Source organism: Lissotriton helveticus, chromosome 7 (assembly GCF_964261635.1).
Source record: "Lissotriton helveticus chromosome 7, aLisHel1.1, whole genome shotgun sequence".
Taxonomy (NCBI): Eukaryota; Metazoa; Chordata; class Amphibia; order Caudata; family Salamandridae; genus Lissotriton; species Lissotriton helveticus.
In genome coordinates, this window is record NC_136068.1 from 744595425 (window position 1) to 744621646 (window position 26222).

The following is a 26222-nucleotide window of genomic DNA, read 5'->3' on the forward strand; positions in this document are numbered from 1 at the left end:
TTATCTTACCTGATGATCTTGGTATCTTTTTGCTAATTTCATTTTTCATTATTATTTTATTTGTTTGGGAATTTTATTGTTTTGTGTTCTTTACTTTAAAATTAATGTTTCTGTTTGAACTTAGCACAGTCTTCCCTGCGGAGTGTCTGCTGCTTGTGTCATGGCCTTCAGGGGTTGAGCAGAGATTCTCTCAGAACTGTTTCAACCTTACCAGAGTGGATTTATTAAGCTGGCAGGTCTGTCCCTTGTCAAATTACTCCAATTTCTGACATCAAGGATTCTTGACACCTACCGATACGCAGTGACAGGACCTACTGTCAGATGGTCCAACTGTTGGTGCTTTAGGGACACAAAAGTTTAGCATACACCGGAGGCTGCACTGACTGTTGAGAGACTTGGTAATTAGAAGCCTGCCCTGAGGAGCTGGAAGCTACAGTGCGATTAGGGAGAACTTTCCACGGATAAGAACTTTTGGCTACACAAGGTATCTAGGTTAATCCCAATTGGAGGTTTTTTTTTTTTTAAATTCTTTTTTTATTAACACAGAAAACAAAAAGCAATGATACAGCATCAGGCGACCACAGAGTCTTCATATTATGCCAATATACATGATAATACTTCATAATAATTGTTCGGATAGGATGTAGGGATCATTGAGGCTCCGACGCCAGTACCTCTTCTCTGACCTCTGGGGGTGCCCAAATATCTCCTCTAAATCCATTCCACGCCCCCCAAACCTTCCCCCACTTCCTGGGGCAACCCCTGGCAATATACAGCGACCTTTCCCGGAACATGCACCAATCCAGGTCTTCCATCCACTTCCCAATTTGAGGCGTCCGGCTAGCCCCCCATAGCTGAGCGATGTTTCGTTTAGCGATCATACATGCCAGCATCACCCACACCTTCTCAGATGCATTCAGGTCCGTGGGTTCTCATACATTCAGGACACATCTACGAGTCTCCAATGCCAACTCTATCCCCATGACCTCCCGCATCTTCTCGTGAATTTGATCCCAATAGTCTTGTATTTTAGGGCAGTGCCATAATATATGCATAAATGTTCCCACCTCCCTGCATCCTCACCGGCATTCCTTGCTACTTGCCAGACCCATCCGCACCAGCCGAGGCCCCGTATTGTATGATCGGTGTAAGATCTTTAATTGGACCAACCGAAGTCTCATAGGAACTGCTACTACTCTCGGGGAGGAGACTGCTTCCTTCCAGTCCTCATCATCTAATACTAGACCGTCCACACCCCACTGCTCTCCAAGAGTCGCTAATGGATCTCCCATATGGTTGATCAGCTTCTTATATATCAGAGAGATAGTTTTCTCTGGGAGATGACCGTCCAATATCCGGTCCTCCAGAGGGCAGGCCTCCGGGAGCACGGATCCTCTGGGGATGTTTGCCAATAGGGCATGCCTGACCTGAGTGTACCAGTAGCGCTCGCTCTCCTGCAATTGGTATTTTCCCTGTAGGGCAGCGAATGTAAGGATACCATCCTTCCCTCAAATGTCTTTAATCTGCGAGTTCCCGATGAGATCCCATTTATCAAAGCCCTTCGTTTTCCACAGGCTACCCAATCTCTCCGAATTCCACAACGGGGTTGCCAAAGTTAATTTCCCTTCCCACTGGAGGTTCCTAGTGGCGGTGTGCCACACTTGTACTGCGTGTGCCAGAGGTCCGACAAGGGGAAACCAACCATTTCTGGCATATAGGGCTCTCGTGATATCTCCCCTCAGTGCCAGACCGCGGTCCATCGCAAATCCAGGGTCCAAAGGGAACCCGTACACTGCGTGATTAATCGCCGCCAATTGGGAAGCCCAGTAGTACTTCCGAAGGTCTGGCAGACCAACACCCCCGTCATACCATGGAAGTGTGAGCTTGGAGAATGCGATACGCGGCCTGCCCTCCCAAAGAAGCTGTCTTGGGAGGACCTCTATATCTTTAAAATTTGAGGGGGGTACGGGGTCCATCGAATTCTGTAGCGCGTATAGAAAGCGTGGGAGCGCCAGCATCTTAAATAATACTGCTCTACCAAGGAGGGAAAGCGGCAACAATTTCCATCTTGCCACGTCCTTACGAAATCTGGCCAATGGCGGCTCCAAGTTGTTTTCAAACCTCAACTTGGGGTCCATGGTCACATACATGCCCAGGTACCGAAATCCTACTGCTTCAATCTGTAATGGGCAATACTCCGGAATCACGGGAGGGTCTCCACTAAGGACAAAAAGCATCGATTTTGTCCAATTAATGGCAAATCCAGAATATCTCCCAAATATTGCCAGGACACCTAAGAAATTTATCAAAGATTCCCTAGGGGTAGCGAGGTATAACAAAATATCATCGGCGTATAGCGAGATCTTATCCTCCCATTCTGGAGTCTAGCGCAACCCTCTGATCGATCGGTCCCACCATGCCGCCAACGACTCAAGGGCCAGAGCGAATAATAGTGGGGACAGCGGGCATCCCTGTCGTGTGCCCCTGTTTAGGGCGAAGTCGGCAGATCTGTGGTTATTCACCACTACCTTAGCCAGGGGTCTCGTGTACAAGAGACAGACCCACCCTATAAATTCCTGGCCAATACCGAACTTCCCCAGCACGGCAAATAAGTATGGCCACTCAACTCTCTCAAATGCCATGGTCGCATTTAGGGACAGCAGCGCTGCCGGTTCGTGTATCTTTGATGCCCCTCCCAGGATCCCATGCAACCGTCGTAAATTGAGGGCCGTGTTGCGGCGCGGCATAAAGCCTGACTGATCCGGGTGTATCAAATTAGGGATGACCTTAACCAGCCTAGTAGCTAGCAATTTCGCCAACACCTTAGGTTCCGCGTTCAACAGCAAGATCGGCCGGTAGGACGAGCATTCTGTCTTAGGCTTCCCAGCCTTATGAATGGCAACGATATTTGCTACCCGCTGGTCATAAGGGAGTTGGCCCTTTTTCCTGCTCTCCACAAACATCTCGCTGAGGAAGGGCGCCACCTTATTCGCATTGAGTTTATATAGCTCAATGGGGATTCCATTCGGACTCGAGGCTTTCCCAGAGTGTACACCCCTAATGGCCTGTGCCACTTCGTCGTTTGTGAGGGGAGAAAGCTAGGTAGGCCCTGTCCTCTTCTGACAACTCAGGCAAATGGATGTCATGTATCATTGCCTCATTTTCATCCTCCGTATAGTGGCATGCCGACTGATATACTGAACAATAATAATTTACAAACTCCTCCACTATCACTTGCGGATCAGTCACTCTGCCTGACTCTCTTGTTTGCAATTCTGGCACCAGTCTCGACGCCCGCTTCCCCTTCTCCAACCACGCTACGAGTTTCCCTGCTTTGTCACCATGTTCATACACCCTGCTCTGGATGTCGGCGTGTTGTACTCTCGCTCTGTCTCTTGCCAGTGTTCTTTATTCATCTTGGAGTAACCGTAGACGGTGCATTCCTTCAGGGGTGGCATCTCCCGACACCTCCTCCTCCAATGTCACTAACTCTGCCTCAATCCTATCTACCTCTGCCCTACCCTTCTTTTTTTCCCCCAAGACCAGTGATAACACTACCCCTCTGATGACCGTCTTGTAAGCCTCCCACAATGACTGGGCCGACTCCACTGTCCCCACATTATCTTGGAAATATCTGTCTGCGGCTTGTATCACCTCTTTTTTGGTGTTGGGATCTTTTAAATGCCATGCGTTGATTGGGGCAATTCTCCCCAAGTCCCTTTGCCCCATCTCTATTTGGAGCCAGACCGATGAGTGATCCGAGATCCCCCTCCCCACATGGCGCACCTCTCGGATCCACGCCGCTTGCGATGACGGCTTTTTTTTTAAAAAAAGGTTTTAACAGTAACTTGCTCTGAAGGTATCTAGCCTCATGGATCTCTGCCTTGCAACAGCTTCCACATTTGCCCTGCTAGAGGATTTCAAATACCAAAAAAGTAAATAAATCTTCCCCAGTTTCAAAAGCTCTTGGTGGCTACAAAATCATGCTATTTCTCACCTCATGCTTTTGTCACCAAAACTGAAGGCTTCAGCAGGTGCTTGACGACAATGCTTCTGACTTCAAGGGACACTCGCTAGCCTGAGCACTGTCATGCTGTGAGGTATAGACTGTGACAGGCGTAATCCACTTTCTGTGCCTCTCCTCTGCTGCATTGGAGTCAATCTGAAATCTCACCCAGTAAACTGCGAACTTCATTGCGTTGGTGCTTGGTGGGTTTTCGTTTTTTCACGTGAAAATTTTAATAATCCAACTTCATTCCCCCTTATCTGCTCAGTTTTATATTTCTTTTGCTTATTCAATTGATGTTGAAATTATAACATTTGTTTGGGATTTTTTCCATGATGTGGGCTTGATTTCAATGTTGTTTCATAATGATTTATCACACATTTGTCTGTGGAAATGCATGCTTCTCATAACATTGCCTCCATGGGTTGAGCGGAAATTCTCACATTACTGTGTTGTAACCTCAACTGTTCTGTTTAGTTAATAGGGGTGTCCCACTCCTGTACTTAATAACCACATTTCTGCTAAGTATCTGTATAGAGAGTTTTTTGCAAATCTCAAATACTTTACAAAATAAAATGAGGACTTTGGGGCCACTACATAATGTAGGAGTTCACTTTTCATTCAACAGTCCTATCTTTGCTACAGTATTTAACAAGCTTGGTAAATACTACAGACTTTTCATACCACATGTAGGAACGCGTGAGGCATTGGACTTACTACACAGTAAAGCACCCTCTTACAAGAAGAATTCTCTAATTTGTTTGAACTATCCCCCAGAAATGCAACAGTGCTGAACCACAGCGCCCTTGGCTCAATTGTGACTACTACAAAGGACATTGTGTGACAAGCAGATCACAGATTTGTGTTTTATGTAGATAGGTAAGTAAGTAGGTTACTGCTTTTGACACAAAGATCCTTTTGTTATTGCCAGTACATATGTTGCAATACTAATATATCACATTAAGCTATGAACTGGCATCAAGGATCTGCATCCAAACTGCAAGTCATGGGTTTAGATCCTTATTGTTTTTCTCCAAATCTGTTATTCTAATTTTACAAAGAAGGGTTCCTTTGAGTAGTAAAGTCGTGTTAATACAGACAAAACCTATCACTGTTCTACAGTCTAAATCCTGGCTTTGTGTTTCTCTCACCATGCCCTCAGCATAAAATGTCTACAAGTGTGGGTGATATGTGACTGCTACACCTTGTAGCCCTCATTGTCTTTTTAAACATTTCCTGTCAATGGATTTACATGTTTGTGTGATTTATTGTCTTTGTATGTACTGTAAAGCCCTCTGACACCCTACACTGGGATGAGTAGCCCTATTAAAGAATTAAATACAAAAATAAATGAGTAAGTGCCACTGAATCGTTAACTGTGTAATACTCATACACACAGAAACAACTGACACACAGCCGCGGGCCGTGCAGGTAAGATCGGTGGGGCCGCTTGGGATTTTGAGGGACAATGCAGAGGGAAAATGTAATAAATACTTAATTTTTCCTCTGCATCATCCCTTGAAATTTCCCGCATGCTGCCCCACCGCCCGTCCACTCTTGCACAGACCACGGCTGCTGGACCATGCACATCTCTTACATTGGGGGATTTAACAAAGTCTAAAACTTGCCTCCAACTCATAGTTTCTCTATAGTACTTGTTAAGTGATAAGTTGTTTACCTTTGTTTCCTTCCATTACATTGGCCTCTAGGTGTTAGGCTTCAGATGCCTCCCAGCCAGGATGACATTTGAGCAAAAGAATGGGTGATTGGCATTTAACTCCGTCATATGTTTTAGACCCAGCTGGAAGTAAAAATAAGAAAGCCTTCTAACTGCTTGTACATTGCTGGGGTGAACAGAAAACTGAAAATATTAATAAAAGCAATGTCCTAATACCGGTGTGCATGACATAGTACCTCTTGAACACCCGGCTCAAACTCTGTTTACGCTGAACCTCCTCAAGCAATGTCAAAAGCACCCTACCCCGTCCAATGTCCTCACCTGGTTTGTTCCTCTTGCTTGGAAGTGTTTGCTCGGCGCATTCAAAGTTTAGTGTCACTGTTGAAGTAGTGTATGGTTTCCAAAATAGGGATTGCACCCTTAATGCTGCGATTTACTGCTCAGAACCTTTTGCCTGCCAGTATATTGGTGCTAGGGGATTGAGGAGGGCTGAGAGTCTTGTGACCTTTCATCCGAGTATATGTACTGTGCGTCACTGATGATTGGCTACCCTTGAGAAAGTCTAGATACTTTTCATTAGTTCAACTTTATACAAGCTTTAATAAGTCGACCTCCTATTATTCAAGTGACTTTTTTTTTATTATACCTGTGTTTTATTTATTTTTGAACACTAACAAGAGTTTGCATGTAAATCGTTATTTTTTTTTACTGTCATTTGCAAAATACACAGATTTTCAAGCTGCATATTTTTATTTTATCGGGTTTTTTGTAAAGAGCTACTAACCACGTAAAGTGGACTTGCTAATATCATTAAAATTATTATGACCCATTCTCTCACACCACACACACTCATAATCCACCCGCAAGCTCAAATTTCACCCTCTACGTTTTCACTTCATGTTCTGTTCTCATCTGCTATATGCCTTTGAAGTAATGTTTGGGTTTTGCAGCTGGCCGAGGCACCCACAGGTGGCCACTAGAGATGTCAGCTCTCTAGTGTCGCCTGGGCACCCCATACCCTCCACCCCCTTCAGGGACAGGGACTCTGGTTCGAGTCCCCTCCCTCTTCAGCCTTGTAGCGGCGCACAGGGCGCGTCACTTCCTGGGTGCCCAGGACTTGGGGAGGGTATATATCCCTCCCCCACCATTTGGGCGATCTCTTTGATCGATGTACACGCCGTCTCCCTCTCTACCGCTTACCCGGCGTGGTGGTGGCAGGAGGGGGGCAGAGACTATTGTAATGTTTTCCTTTTTCGTTGCAGGAGGAGTTACAGGGCGATCTGCAAGCAAAGGGGTACAGAAGGGCACCTCTGCACGGCACCATGGTGGGTGCCAGAGCCAAATCCGAGGAGCCTCATGGGAGGGTCCTTGAAACCATGTTGGCGCCCCGCTAGTCCTTCGGGTGATTGTGGGCCTGAAGAACCGGGGGGTTTGCTATGCGATGCTACTCCCTGAAAGGGGCGTGAGTAATGTACCAAAGGTCACGTGATCTGGGAGAGGCTCACTAGTAAGGGCAGCATAGGCGGGGTTCGCCCCAGTGCTGCGTGGCTCATCAGGCGGGCAGGCGGCCCAGTTGGTTGCCTGCCCTTGGATTGCCCGAGAGATAACCCACCTATTACATAAAGGTGTATATAATAAACCTGCAGCGACTTTACCCAAACCAAAAGTGCGTTTATTTATGGGGGGGGGGGGGGGGTGGGGGGGGTGGGGTGGAAAAGGATGCCAATGGCGATACTATGACACAGTCATGCAGTCTGACAGACTCCAGCCAAGATGTCCATTTTTTTGTTACTGGGGGCCGGTTTGCAACACTGCTGCAATATCGGCTTCCTGTAACATAATCAACAGCAGTGCTTCAAGTAAGCATCCATCTTCCCCCCCAACCCCTTCAACCCCTCGGCCGGTCTGACTGAATTGCAGGGCTGGTTTGTGTTCCCAGTCTGGCCCGGTCTACTAAGCTTGAGTGGTTGGTGTCATTCTCTAACTTGGCACTCAAACAGGGTTGCCTTGCGCGGCACACAGCCTCACACTGTCGTGCAGAGGCAAAGGGTGAGATCTTGCATAGGATTTGAACTGGAGGCATACCCTTCCACCCAAAATCCTGTGCTCAGAGAAACTTGTAAGGTTCTCAGGCATTCAATGTGTGAGCATCACTGCACAATCACAGTTTTTTGAGATATGAACACATTTCCCCTTGTTTGCACTAGCTTCAGGTTCGGCATTATTTTTCTACGCAAACACCAGTTTGGCTATTGTAGGTCAAGCTTTGTGTCAAAACCTATGGGGCCTCATTTATGAAAGCCTTGCGCCACAGGTGTGTCACTTTTTCCCATGTTAAAATGACGCACCGGCGGCGCAAGGTCTTCATAAATAAGGCCCATGGTTGTTTGTGCTGATCTGCCCCAGTAATGCCCCCCTGATGCAAACAAAAGCAAATTGTTTAAAAAGCTTTGTCTGGGTATTAAATAGCATGGGCCGCTTTGTGCTGTGCCTGCGCAAAGTCTTAGTAAATCTAGACTTCAATGTTTAAACAAGCATTTGCAATGCAATAGGTCACACATTTACGAGAGTTTGAGCTATTGGTATTGTAAATGACAATGCCTTTTATTTATGTGCTGTTTTCAAAACAGATAAATAAATAGCATGGTCATTTACAATACCAATAGCTTGAAGTCTCGCAAATGCGAGACCTCTTGCATCGCAAATGCGTTTGTGCTATAAAACTAAAAAAAGCGTTAGGAGAGAGCGTGTCCTGCCTGCAATAGCAGGCAGGACAAAGCTATTTGAGAAAATAGTGCGCGGAGTCTGTAATTAAAGTCTACTCAGTAACAACACACATAACCAGGGGAGTCGCCATGGGAGATTACTACATGAGACAAGGTGGTACTAAGGAGGGACTACTAAGCCTATTGCCCAATGAGCAGCAATAGTTTACAGTGGACAATGACACAAGCCAATACAAAATATGGGTGGGGAGTGGGCGGAGCTTCAAGTCCCTAACTGAATACAGCATGCCTCGCAGAGCAGCGCATGCGCTGCCCAGGCTCGACCTAAAAAGGTAGCAGAGACACTACTGCAAGGTTGCAGTGGAGAAGAACACCCCTGGTGGAGCCCTTTCATAATGCATGGACAGCTATTCATCTTCTCAGTCTTGTATGGAATCTGTGTAAAAGATATGGGTCCACCATACCACCAACATCCTCATGGCTGAATTCACAGATTTTAAAGTCCATTTTAGTCAGGAAATACAAATCGTTCCTGGAGATGATGTTGTCTTGCATTATTTTAATTCCAAACTGTCAACTGTTCATGAGATCAATGCAGGAATAAATTGACAAGCAATGGCAGCAGATAGCAGGATAATTCGAAGACGTCATCACCATAATGCCAGAAATGAAAACTGCTGTCAAAAGGTAGATGGAGAAAAGGAATGTTTATACGGGTTTAGCATTCCAAGGGTCACCTCAAAACTTCGTGATGACAACAGATGCTTCAACGAAGGGACGGGGAACCCATCTTCAAGACCTCAAAGTAAGTGAGAAATGGTCAACCACAGAGAAGAAAAAACACAAACATTTTCTGGAGTTAAGGGCTGTGGCTTTGGAACTGCAGGCCTATCAGCCAAGGAGAAAAGTATCTTCCATCTTGGTATTCACAGACAACACCACCACAATGTTTTACCTGAACAAACAGGGTGGAACAAAATTGTGTGTCTTATCCAGGGACGCACAACATATTTGGAATTGGGTCCGCAACCACAGGATTTTTTTGAAGGAAGAACATACACAGAGGATGAACAATCAGTGGACGGACAATCTAAGTAGATCTTCAAGAGAATACCACGAGTGGGAGCTGTCACATTCTTAGCTGTCGACAATCTTTTAAAAATGGGGACACCCCTCACTAGACATGTTTGTTACCCCTCTCAATCGAAAATTCATATTTTATGCAAGCAGATTTCCCCACAAAAGATCGTGGGTGAACGCCTTTCAGATAGCATGGACAGGAATATTTGCTTATGCTTGTTCACCTATCCCTCTGGTTCCTCGTCTTCTCAACAAGATAAAAAGAAAACCGTGTAGAATCATTCTAATAGCCCCGGCATGGCCGAGGAAATTGTGGTACATGGAACTTCTCATTCTGTCAGAACAGAAACAAATTCCACTTAGCCCAGTCCCAGAAATGCTCTCCAGGAATAATGGACAAGTGATTCACCCAAATCCGGAGTCACTCATCTTCGTTGCCTGAAACCTGAATACAATGAATTTCCCAAACTTAATATTCCTAAACAAGGCAGAGACATTCTTGCTACAGCAAGGGTGGACTCTATGAACAAACCATATTGAGAGAAGTGGCTATGATTTTGCAACTGATGTTTCACAAACAATTACCATCCTTTTTCCTCAACCTCAGCGCATATTCTATCATATTTGCTGAGTGTGGCTCATTCTGGCCTCTCACATAAACCAAATTAAAGTTCACCTTGCAGAGTCCTTGCTGGCGGTGGGATTCCCGGCTGGTGTCGTCGCTGCTTGCCTATGAGGGGGGTCGCTTCTAGAACTTCAACTCTATGATCCGGTCCGCTCCCGCCGGGTTATTGTGGAGCCGTGCGGGGCCAGGTAACGACTTCCTTTCCCTCCTGTTCCCGTTACCGCCTCTCCCGCGCTCCCCGCCGGCCTATGGTCCATGGCGCCCGCTGGTGCTGGTCGGCGCCGAGCCTCTGCCTGGCCCTATTCCTGTCTTTCTTCCTTTCTTTCTTTCTTGCCTCCCCTGCACCACTTGGCCCCTCTGGACTGTACTTATCCCTGTTCGCTCTATCGGGGGGGAGGGTCGCTGAGATATCGCCATCCTGACTGCCTATTGTGCTCTGATGCTTCTGCTGCTGAACGGCTGTTTTTCTACCATTGATGAACCTCTGGTGAATCATAACTCGCCACTTTGTACTGTGTCTATGCATGACAATTATATTTTGGTATTGTAATGTTGCATTGCACTTTCTTTAATAAATAAATAAAACATTTTTTTTTAAAGTTCACCTTCCAGAAATTTGAAAATTCAGATGTTCCTGGGATCAGAGGTCCTTATAGTCCGACAGGATAATAAAGGAATTCTTACAAGGACTATTTTGAGTTTACCATCCGATCAAGTACCCTCGGATTGCATGGCAGCTCAATTCAGTACTAGCCCAGTTAATGAGACGGCCTTTTGAACAAATTCATATGTCTAGCATCAAATATCGCTAATGGAAGTTAGCCCTCCTTCTAGCACTGATGCCGGCAAGGAGAATTAGGTAAATACAGGCTCTTGGAGTAGTGTGGCTCACTGGTTAGAGGCGGCAGGCCCGAGAGCAGAAGTCAGCCTGGGACCAGGGTTCAATTCCCGACGCGGCAGGGTCGTGGACCTTGGTCAGCGGACTTGATAATTCTCGCTTTGGTGCTTACTCTAATCAGGGGTTCCACTCGGCAACTCTGGGCATTAGCTTGCCTAATCTCCACAACGGCCCCACCAATTCCGGGGATGCCTGGCTCCACCTTGGGGACTCCCAGCAAGGGACCATCCCACAGGGAAAGCCAGGACGGGTTCCCCAGAGTTATACAGCGCCGGGACGCCCCGTTGCTGGGGCAGCTGTGCGCTTTACAAGTATACTACATTTACATTTACATTTACATGCAATTTAGAAAAGATAAGGTTATTTTATGAATTAGCCCTTGATTCATGCCTAAGGATCCATTCACCTTAATGAACCAGTTGTCTTTATAGTCATTTTTCTAATATGTGTCAAATACAGCTAAGAGCACTGCGTTCTCTGGAGATTAAATGGTGCCTCAAATTCTATACCGACAGAACTAAACCCTTCTGAAAGTCTGCTCAACTCCTAGTCGCTTTTGCATCTCTAAGGATGGGAGAAGCCTTGTCGAGGGCCAGCGTAGCCAGGAGGGTTTCAGCATCTATAGCTTTCTGTCATGAAAAGGCAGGAAGATCCCTGGACTCAAAGGTTAGATCCCACATGACTAGATGTATATCAACCTCTATGTTTTTGTTCGCTGGAATATCATTGCCTAATATCTGCAGAGCGGCCATGTGGACAGATCGGCATACGTTTACCATGCATTACTGTCTAGGCTCTACTTCCAACCAAGATGCGGCTGTGGGATAATCGGTTCCATGTAACCTATTTCAATGAGGTGAGCCACTTCTACTGGTTTTTTTTTAGTAAGAAGAAATGTTTGCATGTTATACACTGTTTTACTCCCACCTCCACATGTTGTTTTTATCTGTCAGGTTGATTAATGATTCAATCATGTGAATCTATGAAAGATTCAATATTGGAGAAAAAACAAGTTACTTACCTCTACACTGTGGTTCTACAGTATTGATATCTTTCAAAGATTCACTTACGATCCTCCAGCCTCCCCTTTGTGGGGCTCACCATATTGAATACCTTATTTACTTTCTTTGGACACTCGTGCTTAGAAATCTGAGATGTGGTGATCCTTGAGGGGAAGGATGATTCAAGAACTGTTCTGTGTTTGGCTTGACTTTGGTTCTTCCTAAAGCAATGTGAATTGGCTAATGATGTCACTCCTATGGGCTTTACTGTGTGATATTTGGAATCTACTACTGCTTATTATAATTATCATGGGACTCTCACCTCGCAGATGGGAAAGATTCAGGTATGTGAATCTATGAAAGATATCAATACTGGAGAACCTGAGTGTACAGATAAGTAACCTGTTTTTCTACTCAAAATGTGATGCTAATGATCAATCCCAGTCTGAGAAAACCAGTGTCTGAATCAGAGTTCCACGTGCGGTGAAAGTGACATACACGAGTAATCCACTTCCACTACTTGCAATTTTTTGTGTGACATTGAGTTCATATTTAGTTTTTTTCTTTTACAGGGATAAGCGGTGGCTGGGTGTGTGCTCATCCAGGGTGCTGCTTGTGTTTAGCTGTGGCGTCCCATTGTTTTTATTTAATCTTGTGGTCTACTGCTTCTGTTGATGGTTTCGTTGAGCTGTCCACACATAATGAGGACTGTCTAGGACATGTAGCGAGGCTGTGGATATTAATTTACATGGTGAATTCAAATGTGAACACAAAGTCAGGCCCGAGAGATGGATGCACTGATAGGTTGGTAACTATAGTTTTATTGTGGTCAGTGAGACCTTTCACCCGTTGGACATTACCCATGGTTTCCAGGTCACTCTATCAGTTAGTCTCCTAGTTGTCAGTGCCAGTTGTTTGTAGGTGTAGTGCTAGTTTGAGAATAGATCTAAGTGAGTTGTTCCATATATGGGTGCTCTTCACTGCTGTAGCAAGTCAACGGGTTGCATTAATCAAGTATTGAGTAGATACTCGATTGACCGGTACTGTGTATCAGTGATCTCTGTGGTAGTGTAAATTATTTAATATTTATTGTTAATCCACTTTCATAGCACCTTGATGGTACTTTATTTTACTACTCTAATTTTCTCATGTGTTGATACCATAGAGATAGCGTTTACAGTCATGCATCTTGTCTTTCCTGCATAAATCAAAGCAGGCTTCAGTGTTCTTTAAAGCAGTTATTCAGTGTGCTTGGTATATACACATCTTTGTTAGATAATAAATATGTGCCAGTGGTGCATATATTCTGAAAATGTCAGTGGAGAAGTGCATTTCGTTTGTAATAAATACTGATGGAGGTGATAAAGTTGATTTTGTTGCTGTCGGAGGGATTCAATCCACGAAGGTTCTCAGGGAACATCGGTTGTTTCTGCAAATAAACAGCAAAAAAAAGCACATATATTAAATAACAGTTCGGAGTATTTTTCATCCATAAACTTTAATCAATCTTTGGAGAAAGTCATTTCGGTAAATGGCCAAACAGATTTATTGTGAAGAATAAAAGTACTAAAAGAGACTAACCCATATATATATATTTCACAATAAGCAAAACTGCAGCATAATGAAAAGTGTCATAAAGGCACCCACTGTTCAGTGCTCAAGATCTTTTGTACTCATTCACATAAAATATTAGAAAGTCTCGAGGCACGGACAACTTGGTATAGAAATCTACTCCATCACGGGCTACTCCATGAAACTTTAAGGATATGGTGCTCCCTCAGGCTTCCTTTTGTTGTAGGATTGCTCAGCAAAGTTTCTACTCTGTAATGTGTACAGTCTGCAAGAGACACCTCTCAGAAGCACCAAGGAGGGTAGCAGGTTGTACTCTACTGCACTGCTGGCTCCTGGTCATTGGTATCTCTCTTGCTGTTTGTGTAAGGGAGTAGTGTAACACAGAGACGGGCTCTAAAACTGGCTCCAAGTACTTCTCGCACTGCCTATTAGGCGCCAGTGATTCACAGTGGTATAGCCACTTGTCCAGAGGAACCGTCGTATTTTTTGTAACGCTAGCTTACCCAGGTCCATTTCTGACATTGGACAGCCAGATCAGTTTCAATACAGTCCCTCACTTAGGGGAGTAGAGTTCAGTGTGCACGAGTCTATGGCTAAGCAACTAAATTAGTCTGAACCCGAAGAACGGAGACCTCGTTTTTCTGATTTATTTTGAGTACTTTTGCAAATAATTTAAACAATTTTTGAGCATCTGTATCTTTTAATGGAGGTCAACAAGTTTCCCTATTTTCGTTGTTAGGACATTTCATAAGGACTAAAAGTGTTTACCAAGACCCTCTATACGGACCCAATGGGTTTTGAAAGTAGTATCGTAGGTACTTGTATGTTCTGCTTTGATTCTGTGCCACCATTTTCAAATGTCCATTTGATGTGTACACCACAGGTACTGTATGTAATAAGGTAGTTAGTGTGATACCCTTGCTTCTGCAAATAATGCTAGTAAGACTGCTAGCAAATTCCTTGTACTTGGTACAGAGACAAATTCTCTTGTAATACGCTGTATGTATCCGGAACCTTATTGTGCACACCTAGGCTGTTGTTCGAGGTCTCTCTAAAAGCCGTGTCACTGGTAGTTTAGTCGTTGCTCCACTGACTCACCCTCTGTTATGAATGCGCGCACAGAATCAGCCATTTACAAAAAACACTGCATCCTACCTTACAAGTATTTTAATATTCAATTAATGTTTAGTACGTTTAATTAAGTTCTATGTTTTGTATTAAACACAGGTTAATTCTTTTTTTGTAATGTTAAAATATTTATTTAAATAAAATCTATCTTTATAACAACAAAAAATGTTAATTTAAAAACGAAATATTTTAATATATTATTTGCTACGGAGGGTGTTATATTAAGTCCTCGCCTCCATTATTTTATATGCGAGTGAGTTGCTAGACCTCTGAGTGGTGAGTGGCCATGTGTTTGAGCTAGACTGAACTCCGAGGCTGAGTTGGAGTGCACATAATACTGTTTCTGACCTTTTGGTCTGGAATTACATTAGAAACGTAGTTTGTAAATAGCAATAGTCTTGGTCTTTTGTGTATGGGGGATTATATTAGCATGTCCCTCTCTACACTAATCTTTACTCATCCCGAAACCCTCCTTATTTAATCCTAAACCTCACCCCCTTGATAGTAAGTGTTCCCCTTTTTCCAGCCGCTCTCCCTTATCCTTCCCACATTTAAATCTAAATTGTAGGCCTGCGTGTCTGCATATCTCTGCCATTTTAGCCGAGATCTCTATGTAGAAAAGATAGGCGAGGCAGTGGTCTCAACATGTATGTTTTTTATTAGCATTTCATTGTGTGTGAGTAGTGACACGCAAGTGCAGTACTTTACATAATCCAAAATGGGCCATTACGTTTACAATTGGGTGTAAATGTGTAGACTTACACCTTGGTGGAAGAATAGATGTACACACATGAGTAACTCTACATGTGTAAATGTACCTTTTCTGAATTGGACCCTATGTCTCCAATTACTGCTAGAGGAATTGTTAACATGTTCTTCTACTACAACTAATACATGTACTTCTAAAGCTACTAGTACTCATACTCATAGAATGTCTAGAAGATCTAATTCTATAAAATATAGTAGTTGCACTACTTATGCTACCATTACTGTTGCCAACACTGCTGATGTCAGAACTACTTTTAGTACTACCACCCAAATATTTGCAACAACCATTCAAAATGGGTACACCGCATATTCTCCTTGAACAAACCATGGGCCAGATGCATCAAAGGGTTTTACCCATTCTGTGTCTATGGGAAAATGTGTTCATGCATATGGCCCCATATATTTTCTCTTCTTCACAATTTTCACAGTCTATAGAAAGGTAAATGTATTCAGCTCAATTACTCTCTGAAACTGACTCAATTCAAAATGTACTCAAAGAGCTTGAACTCAGTTTGGTTAACTATACTACAAAAACATAGTGCAATAAGTTTTTTAAATGGGGAATGTACTCCTACACCTTCCAAAGTGTTGTTCAATCTTGTAATTGAAAAGCACGATTATTTTCTAATCCATAGGAACTTGGAGAGGAGTCATTCACAGCTTTTCAAAATGACATTTAGCTGCTGATAAGGCATCACCATTGGAAGGTGGAGTATATTCATTGAGATTATAATCTTAATGTTTTCCAATCTATTCCAAGAGGGTTAACCAATTACTAATTAGATTCTTAATTCTCCTATTTTGTGTTAACAGATATTGTCACTTATGGTGATTGGGAGGGAGAGGGATGTAGAAAGACATCTGTTTCTGTAGCCTACAAACATATACCCAATCTTACCCTAATTGCATTTGGAAACCAAAACAGATCTAAAGATTGTAATAAATCAAATAAAATCAAAATGGTAGAAAGAGATCCAGTGCTGAAGAACATAAGGGTCTTTAGCTTAAGCTGAGATATTTTTTTAAAACACATATTGTAGTATTGTGGCGAACCAAAAATGATACAAAAAATGTTGTAGGAGAGTAGGGTCTGTTTCCTATGGTCAACCCACTTTTTTGGTATGCCTTTTTCTGATCACCACCTTGGTTCTGGTTTTTCTGCTTAACCCTGGTTCTGACCCATTTGTCTGCCTTCTTTCCCAATTCTTGGGGAGAGGTCAGTTCTGAGTCAATCAGGTGTTGGTGCAAAAACTGGTTCTGACAATTGTTAAGCATTTGTTCTCTCATGATCAAATTATACAATCCTGTATAGTCCTTAACTTTACTTCCCAGTAACCAGCCTTCCAGAGCCTTAGTGGAACAATCAACAAAATGAGTCTGTGTCTTCTGGATATCTCTGAACATCAACCTGTACTGTTCACTGGTTAGGCCAAACCCATCAATCAGAGCACTCTTCAGGACAGTGTAATTGTTAGCATCATCATCACTAACTGTGAGGAGCTTGTCTCTTCCTTTTTCCGAAAAGGAGAGCCACAAGATTGCTGCCCACTGACTTTGGGGTACCTGCTGTACGTTGCAGGCCCTCTCCAAAGCAGTTATCCATTTGTGGATGTCACCCCCAACTTTGTAGGGGGGCACAATCTTACTCAGGTTTCTACTATCATAGGACCTGTCTTTATCCTTAGGGATATTGCTGCCACCAGTGGAATCTAATCCACTTAACTTTTGCTCTCTTGCAAGAGCAAGTTTCTCTTTGGCTAGGGCAAGTTCTTCCCTCTCAATTCTGAGCTGGACTTCCCTCATCCTAGCCTGGTGTTCTCTCCTCTGAGGAGCTGTCATTCCCCTCTGAGAACCCCTTGAAGCATTGGAGTGGTGAGAGTCTCCTGAGTGGGACCTCTCCTTCCTATACCTCTGATTAAGTCCCCTTGAAGGCCTGAATGGGGCTGTCCCATTCTCAGCCCCAAATAGGCTTAGGTTAGCCTGGCTAAGTCTCCTCACTTGGGCCTGGCTGTCTACCTCTTCCCCAGAATCTTCCTCCTCTACATCTTCCTCATCATCTATGATGGTAGGATCAGGGGCATCTTCTGTGGAGGGTATACCCTCCTCTGTGCTACCTGAGGGGCCTGTATTAGAGGCCTTAAGGATATCAGAACCTTCTAGGAGTTCTATCAGGTTTTGAAGGGTAGGATTAGAACCCTGTTCCAACTTCCTTGTGGTACACAAGTGTCTCAGCTCATGGAAGTTGAGTGCATCATATCTAGAAGGTGCCCTTGGAGGGTCACTTTCCACAGGGAGAGACACAGTAGGCTCTGCTGTGGTAAACATGATCTAGTGAGGTGTGGTGTGTGCACCTACCTACACTAAGTGTTTCCTACTAAACCTCTCTAGGAGTTGTAGTCAGGGTGTGCTAAGCCCTTTGGTCTACAACAACTAAGTTCAGTGGAACTTAAGTATTATAAGTCTTGTTATATGTACCTATAGGTACCTAATGTGATCTTTCAAATGATATCTTAGGATTACAATTGGTAAAACAACAGCAAGCTCTTATCCCAACCGCTGCACACCAATGTGGGAAGTTGGCCTGGTATATGATGTTCACTATTCTAGTGAGCACCTTGCACCAGTCCAAACAACCCTTATGGTGATGGTTGTAAAGTCAACCTTATAGACCAGCTATCCTAGTGGTATTATGGACAAAGCAGTCTTAGGCTAAAACTTCAGAGAGCATGTGCAGCAAGCTGTTTTACCATATGTAACCCCTTGAATACCAAATGAAAGGACACCACATAGGTTATATATAACATATATATGTATTTATTACTAACACAACCCCTCTGAACTCTTTATGAGGTCAGAGGCACAAGCACATAACAAGATACTCAATTATCATACAATAAGTTGCACAATATACAGTAGGGCCCTAGGGGCACGTAAAACCATATACTAAAATAGTGGTATAAGAACCACGTCACGAACAAAGGATAGGCCTAGGGAATCGCTGGTGCTACACTGTACTACCAAAGGATAGGAAGCGGGAGGCCCACGGGAGGCGTGTGCAGTGTCTTTACTCACATGCGAGTTACCATAGAGTTACAATGGGAACAAAAGAAATGGAAACTAGTTCTTTTAGGACACTTCCGGATGGACTAGGAGAAAGCTACTGAAAACTAGGACACTAGGATAGTTAATACCCACAGGAGCACCGGAGTACTCGCGTTACCTCACCCACAGGAAGCAGGTGCATAGGTGTCAAAGTGTGTCGGGTTTCGTAGCTGAATCCTATGGAGCTTTGGAGAAAGATGCTGCAGGCGACCAGGAGAGAAGTGTCCGGTTGGATCCAAGGGTGGATCGAGGATGAAGAGTACCTGAAAGCAGAGGGGACAGAGTCTGGGTCACTAGCCAGTGACCAGGAAGGAACCAGGAAGGAACCAGGCGATGTTGGGTGCAGTCAGGTAAAGATGCGAAGCTTGTCTCTGCAGCCACGTGGACCAGGAGGCGTCGATGACAACCAGGAGCTGGATACGTACTGTCCCACAAAGGATCTCACTGTTGGCAGTGTCGGTTTCTGGATTGGAGTCAACAGGCCTTGGCAAATGAAACCCACACAGGAATCAAAGATGGGCTTCTGGTCAGACCAGCAAGGTCTGGGCGGCTTCTCCTTTGCAGGGAAGCAGGGGCCAACCTGGAGCAACCAGGCAGGCAATTCAAAATCAAAGGTTCGTCGTCACAGAGGCCACTAGCCAACGGGCAAGCGACCGGACAGACGCGTCGAGCAGGAAAATTTAGAAGGGCCCCACGCAGAACTCGTGGAGTGTGGAGGGCTGATCTTCGGTGCAGATGATGCTCGGGGCTGGGGCTTCTCAATCCCCAATGCACAACTTCGAGAGTGCCTCAGAAGCTGCACAAGTAGCAAGGAGCAGGCTTTTCAAGATGGCCGGTCCCACGTCACTCGTCGCCTCCACGGGTCAGAAAAATCTGGAAGTCTGCCTCTCGTCGGACTCTGTGCTCGGGCTCCGGCAGGAGCGTCGACAAAGTAAACTGCTGATCGCTGGATGGTGCCTGTTTGCACAGGGTGGTCACTCCTTGACCACAAGGGAGATTATTCAGTCTTCTAGTTGCAGTAGAATGTCGAAGGTCCAGAGTTTCATTACAAGTTTCAGTTCAGGATAAATCTAAAGTCTCTAGACTCAGCTCCTACCTATATACTAATCTGAGGGGCTGGATTACCTGCTAGGTCCCTGCTATGGGTGGGACCAGGGAAGGGGTTGTCCAGTTTCGCGCCAGAGCTGGGGCTGGAGTGCCCCAGCAACTGGTTTGAACCGGGCTATGCATGGGACACCTTGTGTGCCCCAGGCAGTGTCTCATTTCATTCAGCCCTCCCTGCCCCAATACACTATGGCCTGTCTGGGGTGGTGCTAGCACCTCCCAAGACAGGAAACCTATTGTCCAAGCCTCCCTCGCTGGAACGACTCCCAGCAGCAGGAGGTCAGACTTGTGTCTGTGGCAGCAGCATCCATTTTGTGATGCTGAGGCTCTGGTTAACTTTAACCGGTATTAACAGAAACAACATGTCTTCTCCCTCTAGAAGGGTGGAATGCTACCCCCGTCGCCAGAACTGGCGAGGGGGTAGTATTCCAAAGCGTATGACACCTTACACAACATGTTTTGATAAAGCCAAACCAAAGTTAGCAATAACCGCGAGGATTATAATGCACGTAAGAGTATATGGTATGGCTATATCATAGAACAGCTATAAGGACATGGTTCCGAAAGCTGCAGACAGGCTCAGCTCATGCTAGAGCCTCATCTCACATAAAACCAAGCATTCTGCCTTCAGGATTGTTAAGGCCTGCCATAGGAGTGACTTATAGGTATATATGTGTCTATATATAAGGGTAGGTATAGGAATACTATACCTAAGCAAGGGGTGATTACACCACCTTGCCCCAGCTGAGTGATCAGCCAGTTGTGTCAGTTTGGATGGCCAGCCAGGGGTGGCATAAGATATGCTGCAGCCCCTGATATGCCTTGGGTGCACCTATGCCCTGGGTACCTATGGTACACTGTACAGGGACTCACAAGAGTGACCCATTTCCCAAAAGGTGATGTACCTAAAGTACATGGTATGAATTTAGAGAGAGAACAGCTGGGCTGTGGGTCTGATTAGCAGGCCCACAGCCACATTAAAGTCGAAAACCAGTGAAGCAAAAAGCAAAAAAGTGGGGTGACCAAAGGAAAGAAGACCCTACTCTCCTACAAATGTCATGACCAGAATAAAGAGAAAGAGGACAAACCTGACATGTACCCATTAAAAGCTGTAAACAAAGGAAGGGACATCAATGCCAAACCCTGAAAGCTGTACGATTAATGATCATTTATCTATCATAGAATGGCTAGGTGGAGGCATTCAAGGTGCAGAAATAATGTGTCAGGGACATTTTATGTACTTGATCAGAACTGTCAGAAAAAAATATTCTTTGCAGGTGCTTGTTGCAGTTTCAAATTTCAACTACTCCATGTTCTTGTAGATTGTCCGAGGTTGCAATGGATATCAGTGATGCAGATTCTGCAGCTCCCTGTTTATTTATTTATCTCTTAGTGTGGCCTTCAAAGATCTCGTAAGTGATCCCTGCTGTTCCTATAAAGTGTTTTTTGCTCTCAGCATGGGCACCGAAGACAAGAACATAAGCTGTATGCCACCCATCACCTAGCCACTCATTACACTTTTTACGATACTATGCAGTCATTTTATACACAAGTCTCAGCTCATCGGTCAGGAGGTTAAATGCACCTCCCTGTTAGCTACAGTACACTAACCAACACAACTACTAACTATCACACTCCTACAAGTGTAACAATTGAGACTATTCAAAGCCATCCAACACCTAAAAATCATCTGGACAGCTGGTATGAATTTTTTATGTATATAGTATTATTCATTAATTTGTTAATGTGCTCACCTCAACCATAGACATAGGACACCTCCATGTGACAGACTGTCATAAGTGCTGGTGTTGAGAATTAAGTAGTGGTGCCGAGCACTGGCAAACACTGACTCAAGTTAAGCACTGGATGTGACCCGATTGTGGTAACTGAATATCCACTGACATATCGCAATTTTTCTTTAATTTAGTGCTAACTGAAAACATGCAGAGAAATTGCAACTTGGCCATTGTTTTTAAAAAATGCACTTGTCTTAGTCAAAAGCACTCATTTGATTTTGATCAAGTGAGTTACCTGCAAAGCCGGGTGCTGCATTCTGTGGCATCCCTACACGAGGCCCCAATTGGCCTGAGTGAGAACCCTCTCCAGAACGGAGTCATCCTTCTCAACCTCACAGCTGGTGGAGCATCTGGAGCCGGTATGACTGCACAATTAATCTGAAAAACATGAGAGTATCGGTGGAGCAGTCCAGTTTTATGATGGAACAAGTGTAGAGTTGACAAACACATCACACATGTGCAAGAACCTTCTAGTGAAGATCAAGTAGATCATCCAGCAAGGATGGAGACTGGAGAGCCTTGGTAGATAATACTCGCTGTCATAAATGTCCCCAAAGGTGGCCCTGCCTTGAAGAACAGCAGGAGTCTTAAATGCCTGAGTGTACGAAGGCAGGGTCAATTTTAAGCTTCTGGCTTAGTAAGGATGCTGCTTACAAGGAATGTCGCGTGGATGGTTGAATTAACTAAATACCAGGGAGAAGAAGTGGATCTATCTATACCTTCCAGTTTAAAGTCTTCATGTTCCAGTCTGAAATGAAGTGACAGGGAATTTCACAGAGAGGAGCCTTTAATTGGAAATGATAGACCACTGAATCGCTTACATCTAGTCCATCTGCTAGTCAATAAACACTTGTTGTCAGGATTGTCAGGGTTATCGTTATATACATCGGGACTCATACAGTGTGGCCACTACACCGTAAGTCCCTACGATAGAAGTACATTACATTGCACCTTTACAGGTAAGTTTATAATTGTATTACATGGCAGAGATCATGCTCTCCATTTAAAGTGGTTATCGTGCCCTTCTAACTATGGAGGCAGTAACTATTGAGAAAACTTCTTGTCTTGATTTTAATTCTAGTGGAATTATCAAATTAAGTGGTAAATAAAAAGGTTCTCCACTGGCCCGTCAATACTCTGCATAGACATATGAAGTGGAATTGTTTATGCCCTGAGGAAGCAACAAATTAAATCCTAAATGTCTCAAAACAGCTGTTGGCATTGTTTACACTTGATATCTTAATTTTATATGGCATTTTCACTTAATGAAGTAGAGGTTTCTGATCTTTTTTTTAAACAAATAAACTTTGGTATTCATAATTGTTCATTTTCTAATAATATATATTTTTTCTTTATACAGAAATGTGACGAACGTCCCAAAATTTGGAAGATGTCTTGAGCTGACGAGTTTTCATTACATTTGATTTATGTCCACTTGAATATGTAGTGAAGTAAAACAAAATGTGGATGTCTCCGAGAATTATTTGATAGTGAATTATATGTAAAATCATTCATGTGTATTACACACTAATGTTATTTCACAACAAAACTAGCAACCAATACTTTTTTATGGGGATAAATTCGGCCTGATTTTGAAGAGAGACGAATGGGATTCAAGGCATAATCTATTATGAGTTTGTTGTGACATTTTATAATGTGACACTGTAAGGAAACAAGCTTTTTGCAGGTTTCACCCCTATTGTCTGCCCCAATTTGACTACTAGTTGCTGGTGTCATTGCTCTGAAATGTTCTGAGCCATGCTAAACAGGACTCTGTGCATGTGCTCTGACCCTTAAAATGGTATATAATTAATTGGCTTGTCCCCAATTAGCATAGCTCACATTGCTTGTAAGTCCCTAGTATATGGTACCAGAGGGACCAAAGGCCTGTAAAGGTGAATTTTGGGAGGTTTGGCCAATAGAAATTTACCTGGGGAAAAACGCAGGGTGTGCAGCGATTATCGTATAACACACAATTGCTGTTTGTGTGGTAGCAGGAGTTACTGCACATATCACAATTAATTGAGCTGACCGTGATCATAGCCAAAGTGTTTGTTCACTCCTCCTTTAACAGGATCCGGTGCAGGAATTTATGGGTCGATGTGATCATGTTTTTATAAACCAATCAACAGGTAAGCTGCTTAATTTTGTACTCTGGAATTTTGAGAGAAATATTTTGGGGGTACCAGTGTAAAGGCTCTTGCAACAATCCAAGCAGGATGTGAGAATGATGGAACAACTGCAGAACCACATTTAGTAGGCATAAACAATCCAGTTAACACAAGAAACTCCTGGGCATATTCTCAAGAACATGTGATAACCATCGCAAAAGTAACTTAACGCAAGATCCAACATCGCAGTCTATCGCAATAGAAGCCCAGGTTAGATGTCCTGCACATCTAACCTGGGCTTCTATTGGAATTCTATAACGCATATTAGCAAGCCCATTATCGCAGCTTTAGCTAAAACGGCGAAAATTTTAACGAGGTTCTTGCTAATATACCCCTTAGTCCCATGTGTGAAATAAAAATACTAAAACTTGTATAAGAGGGCAGAGTAGGGATCCCCTGACCAGCTCGGTCCCTATGGGGGACAGGGGCAGGGCAACCCACAGGGAACCCCCCCCCCCCTTGGGGCCAAAAAGAAAAATACAACCATCTGCCTCCAATCTACAGCCGGTTTCTATAGTCTCCTATAACACACTCTAGTCGGGTCAGCCTCACCTTTGAGGAACTAGACATCTTCTCGGAAAATTCTTTGCTTTTTCACAAATTCATCCTACTCTGCGGTGACTTACGATATTGACACCAACATCCTCACCCAGGGTATCAGTTTGCTGCACTGCTGATCCAACCGCTCACTCATTCACTCGCGGATACCATACTCAGAGAGGTGGAGCCTTGAGAGCTACGTCTGTCATCCCAAGACATCCCTTCAGCCATCACTCCTCTTAAAGTTCCTTTATCAAGTTCACCACCACTCCAACCTGCCCGACCACCTCTCAGCCCTCCCTCCTCTCTCAACATAAACACTTTAACAAGTAGATCGCCGAATCCGATAATTCACTGATTAGATAATCATTGCTGACCTCACTCGACCTCCCAGATAACTTGCTGCCAAGAAGGCCTAAAATGTACATCTACCATACGGCGGTAGTACCTTTGCAAGAGTAATAGCCCTGCAGATCAGGGGCGAAGTTCGTGAGGTGCAGTAGCACAGGGACCCATTGAACTCTGATAACTGCTATATTTTACTTCCCCCATCAGCGGTGAAAGGGTTATTTTCCTTTCTTGCACCAGAGCTCATGGCTTCCTTGCTAGTTACTGTTACAGAGTGGGAACACAACTCTCCTAATAAAACCGGAAGTGTTGCCCGGGAAGTGGAGTCTGACAATCCTTGATTTTCCAAAGCACCACCTATGAATCGACCCGCAGTATCCGGCGGCGATGAAGCACAGCAGGTACTTATTTTGCCTGCCAGGGTGAGAGAAAGGAATGGAATCTGCGCAGACTTGAGCACTAAAAGTGCATGGTTGGCTGTACAGGACTTGAAAGGCGGTGTCCAGTGTTTCATTTAATCCGGCGGTGGCCCCCGCCACTCATTTTTGAGAACCGGAACTTATTTTTCCTTATCAAATTGCAGAGAGCAGGAAAGGGAGATATAAACGGGAAAGAAGGCTGAAGAAGAGAAAGGCGGAGAAAGGCGGAGGAAGGAAGGAAGCTGTAAGAGCGAGATGAAGGGGCCGGCCCTGTCTGGCAATGGATGGAAGTGGGACATTGGGTGGGTTCAGGTCTGCGGCCTTGGTATTATTCGGCCCGCTGATGTTTAATAGCGCCGGCCGCGAGCTTCTGAGAAAGAGCATTGAGCACCGGCACTCATTATTTTACAAATAAAGCACTGTAACCTGCTACAAATACCAAATAGCATATTCCCATTGCTTAATGCAAAATGATGGAAGCTGTCTGCAGAGAGCGACGAGGACCCCTGACACTCTCACAAATATACATAGGCTATAGACTGAATTGGGGGGCACTAAGGGGGTGCAGCCCATCGTGCGCCACGCCCCTTTCACATTACTTCTCTGTGGCTTTAGCAAAAATATGTTCTGATAAGTGCTTACCTGCGTCATGAATAATGCGCAAGCAATCAGGAGCGCTGCCACCTTCACCAATTGGAGCCCCATCCTTTCAAATCTTGATTGATTGATGACCCGAGCTCGAGGCCCCTGTGCTGTTGCAGTTCTGTCCCGGGTGAATCCGTGCACAACTTTCGACTGAATTTATACAGTGAAATATTTGTCCTGGCCAATGAAATGTGAGTGGGTGCTTCCTGCAATGGGCAAAGGTCACTTGCTGAACTCGCGCAGATTCCGAGATAACGACGGCGACCTCCGGCTCTAACACACACGGCGACGCAATCACGGTGAGACAGTGTGTGCTTTTCACCGGTGGTTATCGCGCAGACAACATTTGCATAGTGCTGTACAGAGCATTTCTAAAATGTGGCGCATTCCAGATGGCCATCGAAGTAACCTCGCTGTTTCTTTTGCAGAGCCCCATTTTGTGTAATTTTGAGAATAAAACAGACTCCACTTGTGGCAACTGTTGAGAATCCCAACTTCCGGCACAGTGATCTAAAGGACGTGATGATGGAAAAAGAATTCCCTGATTTCCGTCCAGCCATGTCCATCTATCCGCACATTTATAAATTAATGCCACGTTGAGGCAGGGCCTTGGAG

At 44.4% G+C, this 26222-nt stretch overlaps 2 long non-coding RNA genes across 2 annotated transcripts; both read right to left on the minus strand.

Moving 5' to 3' along the window:
- Positions 1-6307: 6307 nt before the first annotated feature.
- LOC144769087 (uncharacterized) lies at positions 6308-12971 on the minus strand. The gene is made up of 3 exons (XR_013598667.1): positions 11331-12971; positions 8062-10987; positions 6308-7962 (listed from the first exon to the last, which is right to left on the minus strand). It is a non-coding gene; the product is annotated as an uncharacterized LOC144769087 (long non-coding RNA).
- Positions 12972-21719: 8748 nt separating this feature from the next.
- On the minus strand, positions 21720-25743 carry LOC144769086 (uncharacterized). The gene is made up of 2 exons (XR_013598666.1): positions 25605-25743; positions 21720-21862 (listed from the first exon to the last, which is right to left on the minus strand). It is a non-coding gene; the product is annotated as an uncharacterized LOC144769086 (long non-coding RNA).
- Positions 25744-26222: the final 479 nt, after the last annotated feature.